This window comes from Primulina tabacum, chromosome 6, assembly GCF_025594145.1.
Source record: "Primulina tabacum isolate GXHZ01 chromosome 6, ASM2559414v2, whole genome shotgun sequence".
In the NCBI taxonomy this organism is placed as follows: domain Eukaryota; kingdom Viridiplantae; phylum Streptophyta; class Magnoliopsida; order Lamiales; family Gesneriaceae; genus Primulina; species Primulina tabacum.
Window position 1 is genome coordinate 14,842,232 of NC_134555.1, and position 6,766 is coordinate 14,848,997.

Here is a 6,766-nt window from a genome sequence, read left to right on the forward strand (position 1 = left end):
TCAGAACACAGTCCAGTTTGGAGGATCTGCAGTAGATGACCCAAACACACACATCGCAGATTTTATTGAAATTTGCGACACTTTTAAATTTAATGGAGTTTCTGATGATGCTGTTAGGTTGCGTTTATTTCCTTTCTCCCTACGTGATAAAGCTAAAGCATGGTTGAATTGTTTGCATGTAGGTTCGATCACCACATGGGAGGACATGGCGAAAGCGTTTTTAATAAAATACTTTCCTCCATCTAAGACCATGAAGCTGCGGGCAGACATCACCACATTTGCTCAATTCGATCAGGAGACTTTATATGAGGCATGGGAGCGCTTCAAAGATTTATTAAGAAGATGTCCTCATCACGAACTTCCACTTGGGTTAGTCGTTCAAACCTTTTACTATGGCTTGCTTACTCCTAATCGTACTATGATAGATGCTGCTGCTTGTGGGAACCTAACTGCTGAGGAAGGATACGAGTTACTGGAGGAGATGGCTGCTAGCAGCTATCATCCTCAATCTGAAAGGAACAACCAGCGAAGGAGTACAGGAGTTAACCAGGTAACTGACCTTTCTGCTATTACTGCACAACTTGATATCTTGAACAGGAAACTGTACGGGTTGAATATGAGTGGCACGGCTATGCGTCTTCAAAAGATATTTTGTGAAAAATGCGGAGGAGAACATTATGTTAAGTACCTGTCAAGATGGAAATCCCTTTTATGTGCCAGAAGGGGCACCTGTGAATCAAGTGAGAGTCCAAAACCGTCCAAGGAATGATCCGTATTCGAACACATATAACCCTGGATGGAGGCAACATCCCAACTTCTCATGGGGTGGTCAAAACAGTCAGAATCAACCACAAGGAGGACAACCATATGGGAAACAACCGATGTACAGATCTGATCCTCCTAGAGAAAAGAAATCCAATTTGGAGCAGATGATGTCTAAGTTCATCTCATCTACCCAAACTAGACTCCAAAATCAGGATGCATCGATAAAGAGGCTAGATAATCAAATCGGACAGTTAGCGAAGATGATAGCAAGTAGAGAACCAGGCACTTTGCCAAGTAACACCGAAACCAATCCAAAAGTGCAAGTGAAAGCCATTAAGTGAAAGAGTGGAAAAATCTTAGATTCAAGAGAAAAAGAAAAAAATCAAGTGCCGGATGAACTAACTGAGACATCTAAAGGTAAGTCTTCTAACTCTACATCAGCACCCACTGCACAATCTAAAATTGTTATAACTCCCTCTTTTCCTGCAGCACTGAAAAAAGCAAAACTTGATGCACAATTCGGTAAGTTTCTTGAGGTATTTAAAAAATTGCATATCAATATTCCTTTTGCCGATGCTTTGATGCAAATGCCGAGTTATGCTAAATTTCTGAAAGACATCTTGGCTAATAAGAGGAAGTTGGAGGATCACATGACGGTGAACTTAACTGAAAATTGCTCTGCTTTGGATGCAAAACAAAATCCCACCAAAACTAAAAGACCCAAGGAGTTTTTCTATTCCTTGCATGATTGGGGATGTTGTTTTTCACAAAGCTTTGTGTGATCTTGGTGCAAGTATTAATCTTATGCCTTTATCTGTATTCAGGAAACTCGGAGTAGGAGAGCCTAACTCAACCAGGATGTCTTTACAACTAGCTGATAGATCTGTCAAGTATCCACGAGGAGTGATTGAGGATGTGCTAGTGAAAGTGGACAAATTTATTTTTCCTGCAGATTTCGTGGTGCTCGACATGGAGGAGGATGTGGAGATGCCTTTGATTTTGGGGAGACCGTTCCTTGCAACTGGCATGGCCCTGATTGATGTTCAAAAAGGGAAATTGAGATTGAGAGTGGGGGAGGAAGAGATTACGTTTGATGTTTTTAATGCACTCAAGCACACATTGCACTCTGATAGTTGTTATAGAATTGATGCTTTTGATGCTCTTGTGTCTAACTATGTGCAGGGTGCTATTGGAGATCCTTAGGAAGTCACTCTCACTACTGAACTGAGAGAAGATGAATTGGACGAAGAGAAAGCCGAAATAGTGGCATACCAAAATGCCAACCAGCCATGGAAGAGGCCATGAAGGATGAGACTAGAGGACTTAGGAGATCGAAGAGATTTGATCCCTCAGAAGTCAAGCCTGGAGGACCCACCGACGCTTTAGCTTAAACCATTGCCTCCACACCTAAAGTACGTATACTTAGGTGAGAATAACACTTTACCTGTCATTATTTCTGCTGCTTTGACAGATGTGATGGAGAACAAACTGTTGGAAGTTTTGAAAGCGCACAAGAGTGCTTTTGCGTGGAAGGTGGCGGACATCAAAGGGATCAACCCGTCAATCTGCATGCACAAGATCTTGATGGAAGACGAGTACTCACCTCTTGTGCAACCTCAGAGAAGTTTAAATCCAAAGATGCAAGAGGTAGTAAAAGCAGAAACTATCAAACTCCTTGATGCAGGTATTATCTATCTATATCTGATAGTGCATGGATAAGTCCTGTTCAGTGTGTGCCGAAAAAAGGTGGGATCACTGTGATCACAAATGAAAAAAACGAATTGATACCCACTATGATAGTTACGGGATGTCGTGTGTGCATTGATTATAGGAAATTAAATGACGCCACCCGTAAAGATCACTTTCCACTGCCCTTCATCGATCAAATGCTTGAGAGATTAGCGGGTCATGAGTTTTATTGTTTTTTGGAAGGGTATTCAGGGTATGACCAAATTATGATTGCGCCTGAGGACCAAGAGAAAACCACTTTCACTTGTCCTTATGGCACTTTTGCTTTTAGACGGATGCCCTTTGGTTTGTGTAATGCCCCTGCTACCTTCCAGCGCTGCATGACCGCTATATTCCATGATATGATTGAAACTTTTCTTGAAATCTTTATGGACGACTTTTCGATTTTTGGCTCGTCTTTTGATAACTTTTTGCAGAATCTGAAGGTGGTGTTGATGAGATGTGAAGAGACAAATTTAGAGCTGAATTGGGAAAAATGCCATTTTATGGTACAAGAGGGAATTGTCTTAGGGCACAAGGTTTCGGAACAAGGGATTGAGGTGGACAAAGCTAAATAGAAGTCATAAAGAACCTACCACAACCAGCCTCAGTAAAGGGAGTTAGAAGTTTTCTAGGCCACGCCGGTTTTTATAGGCGGTTTATCAAAGATTTTTCAAAAATTGCAAAACCTCTATCTTCCTTACTTATGAAAGATGTGCCTTTTGATTTCAATTCTGACTGCTTACGGGCATACGAATATTTGAAGGAGCGCTTGGTAACATCTCCTGTCTTGGTGGCACTAGATTGGGATCTGCCCTTCGAGATCATGTGCGATGCTAGTGATACTGCGGTTGGTGCTATCCTCGGCCAAAGGCAAAACAAGGTATTTGATACAATTTACTACGCAAGTAAGACCTTTGATGAGGCTCAATTGAATTATGCAACAACCGAAAAGGAATTACTTGCAGTAGTATTTGCGCTTGACAAATTTCACTCGTACCTTGTTTTGTCCAAAGTAATTGTTTACACAGATCACTCGGCATTGAAATATTTACTTGCTAAAAAAGATGCAAAGCCACGCCTACTTAGGTGGATTCTATTGTTGTAAGAATTTGATTTAGAAATAAAAGATAAGAAGAGTGTCGAGAATGTAGTAGCGGATCACTTGTCTAGGTTGGAGCTGATTAGTGATGACTGTGTAGATCATTCTATAAATGATTGGTTTCTTGATGAGCAGCTATTTGAGGTGAGACACTGTCCTTGGTATGCAAATTTTGCTAATTTTCTTGTCACAGGCACACCACCACCCAATCTATCGTTTCATCAACGTAAGAAATTCTTTTCTGACGTGAAACATTATTTTTGGGAGGAGCCATTTTTGTTTAAGATCTGTGCAGATTCTATGATCAGAAGGTTTGTTGCAAAGGAGGAATTTGGTCAAATACTTAATCATTGCCATGACCGTGAGGTAGGTGGTCACTTTGGACCAACCAAGACGGCATCCAAGGTACTTGAATGTGGCTTTTATTGGCCAACCCTTTTTAAGGATGCTCGTTCTTATGTGCTTACCTGTGATAAATGCCAGCGGACAGGTAACATCTCTAACCGTCATGAAATGCCATTAAATAATATTCTTGAGTGTGAGGTTTTTGATGTATGGGGGATAGATTTCATGGGACCGTTTTCCAGTTTGTTCACGAAAAAATATATCTTGGTTGCGGTTGATTATATGTCTAACTGGGTAGAGGCAGAAGCGTATGCCACTAATGATGCTCAAGTGGTCCTGAAATTTTTAAAGAAAAATATTTTTAACAGGTTTGGGACACCAAGAGCAATCATTAGTGATGGTGGCACCCATTTTTGTAACAAATTATTTGAAAAACTTTTAAGCAAATACGGTGTCACACATAAGATCTCTACCCCATATCACCCCTAAACGAGTGGTCAAGTGGAAGTGTCTAACCGAGAGATCAAGCGGATTTTGGAGATTGTGGTAGGCGTCAGTCAAAAAGATTGGTCCGTGAGGTTAGATGATGCTCTTTGGGCATATAGGACTGCTTTTAAAACACCTATAGGCACTACACCATATAGGTTACTGTTTGGTAAAGCTTTTCATCTACATGTAGAATTAGAGCATCGTGCATATTAGGCAACAAAAGCATTGAACTTTAACTTTACTGATGCAGGTGAACGACGTCTCCTTCAACTGGATCAGTTGGAGGAATTCCGGAATCTGGCCTATGATCTTGCACTATCATACAAGGAGAAAACGAAGAAGGCTCATGACAAGCGGATCGTCGAGAGGGAATTCAAGGAAGGTGAAAACGTCCTGCTCTACAACTCCCGATGGCGACTATTTCCCGGAAAGTTAAAGTCGCGATGGTCTGGTCCATTCGTGATTTCCAAAGTTTACCCATCGGGGGCTGTAGAATTGCAAGATGGAAAGGTTGGGACATTTACGGTCAATGCCCAGCGACTGAAGCACTACATGGGTGGCACAATTGAGCCACAACTTGGAATCACCCGGTTCCAAGACAATCCAAACAGAAACTGATCGACAGTCCAGCTCTCGACTATAAATTGAGAACTACCTCGTTTTCCCTTATCATGCATTTAATTCGATTTTAGTTTCTGTTATTTTTATTTTAAAAAAAAGGGAAAGCCGTAAGGTCTTCGCCCGGGCGAATCCTTTTTCACAAAAAAAATATGGGAAAACCGTGAGGTCTCCGCCGGGGCGGACATTTGCAACCGCCCGGGCGCGCCCTTTTTTATTTATTTAAGGCCGTGAGGTTTCCTCCTGATCGGACATTTACATCCGCCCGGGCGCGCCCTTTTCAAAAATAAAATTTTTTAAAGCCGTGGAGCATCCGCCCGAGCGGAAACTTACATCCGCCCGGGCGGATCATTCAGATTTAAAAATCTGCGCCCCTCTTTTCTTCTCCCCATTCGAACCCTACTCCCCCCCTTCGATTTTCTGCCCCTCCTCCTTAAATCTCACTCAAATCCCTTCTCTTGTGTCAATTTTAGGTACATTCTTGGGTCACCATCTTCACCAAACATCAAGAAGTGATTTTCCCGGTCAAGAATTGAGATTTTTCGGCCACCTCTTAAATTTCCGGTCACCTCTGAAAGTTTCGGCCGCCGCTGCAGCCGACGGCCACTAAGGACGTCCGGTGACACGCCTCCTACTCCGGGCTACTTGTGCTTCTCAAATAAACCACGATAGGCGCCTAAGAAAGCTCGGGTGAGTCATGCCTCTTCGTCTTCTTCGCGTAATTCCCAATCATTTGTGAATGATACCGCTAGGGAGCGCAATGAACACGCAAAAATACATAGAGCTCCGCTTCGCAAACGTGGTTTCCAGCTTGTGCAATACATATATATTATTAATCAGATAGAGAATAGAAGCTGGGGAAAATTTTGTAGCCAACCGCAAGCCGCGGTGGTGCCAGTGGTGAGAGAATTCTATGCTAATGCGGCGGAGAGGAGCGATAATAAAGCATTTTTGAGGGGAAAACTGGTAGATTTCAGTTCGGTGGAAATTAATAGGGTGCTTGAGACACAGGCAGTGGATGACTCGGTGTATGTGGCATGGGTAGCATAACCAAATTTAGACTTGATGATGCAAAGAATCTGCTATCTGGGGTCTCCTTGGAAGACACCTGGCTCGCACACCTGTTTTGCAGAGAAATATTTGCTTGTCCCGGCTGCGATGTGGTATGCATTTCTTGCCACACGTTTGATGCCAGTCGGGCACACTAGCGAAGTCCAGAGGGAGAGGGGGCTGCTGCTTTACGCACTGATCACTCACATGCCACTCAATGTGGGCAGGATAATCCATTTGCAGATCCAGCTGAGCATTCATAATCCGAATGTGGCATTGTTCTTCCCCCACATTATCACAGAGCTATGTGTGGGCGCTGGGATCATTTTTCAGGATGAAGATGAGTGGTTGCCACCGACCAAGGCCCTCGATGACGCTAGCTGGATACAGAAAATGGCAGTATGGCGGAAGGCTTTCCCGCAGTTTGGCCCTATTTGGGACGGTTTTACTTTCGATCCCGTGCCACGGCAGCCCCCACCACCGGCTCCGCGACCTCGACGTCGCCTTCTCCAGGATCGGATGGACGAATTTGCTACCTTTGCGGACCATCAGTTACAGTGGTAGGCTGTGAGTCAGACGTATCAGACTGCTACTGATGCCATGCTGCGTCTATCCTTAAGCCACAGTGGTATTGACCTAGAGGCACACGAGGAGGATGATCTTTGAGAG

The 6,766-nt window shown here is 43.3% G+C and overlaps 1 non-coding gene across 1 annotated transcript; it reads right to left on the reverse strand.

Annotated features, from left to right (window-relative positions):
- Nucleotides 1–254: 254 nt before the first annotated feature.
- Nucleotides 255–360, reverse strand: LOC142550356 (small nucleolar RNA R71). The gene has a single exon (XR_012821320.1). It is a non-coding gene; the product is annotated as a small nucleolar RNA R71 (small nucleolar RNA).
- Nucleotides 361–6,766: the final 6,406 nt, after the last annotated feature.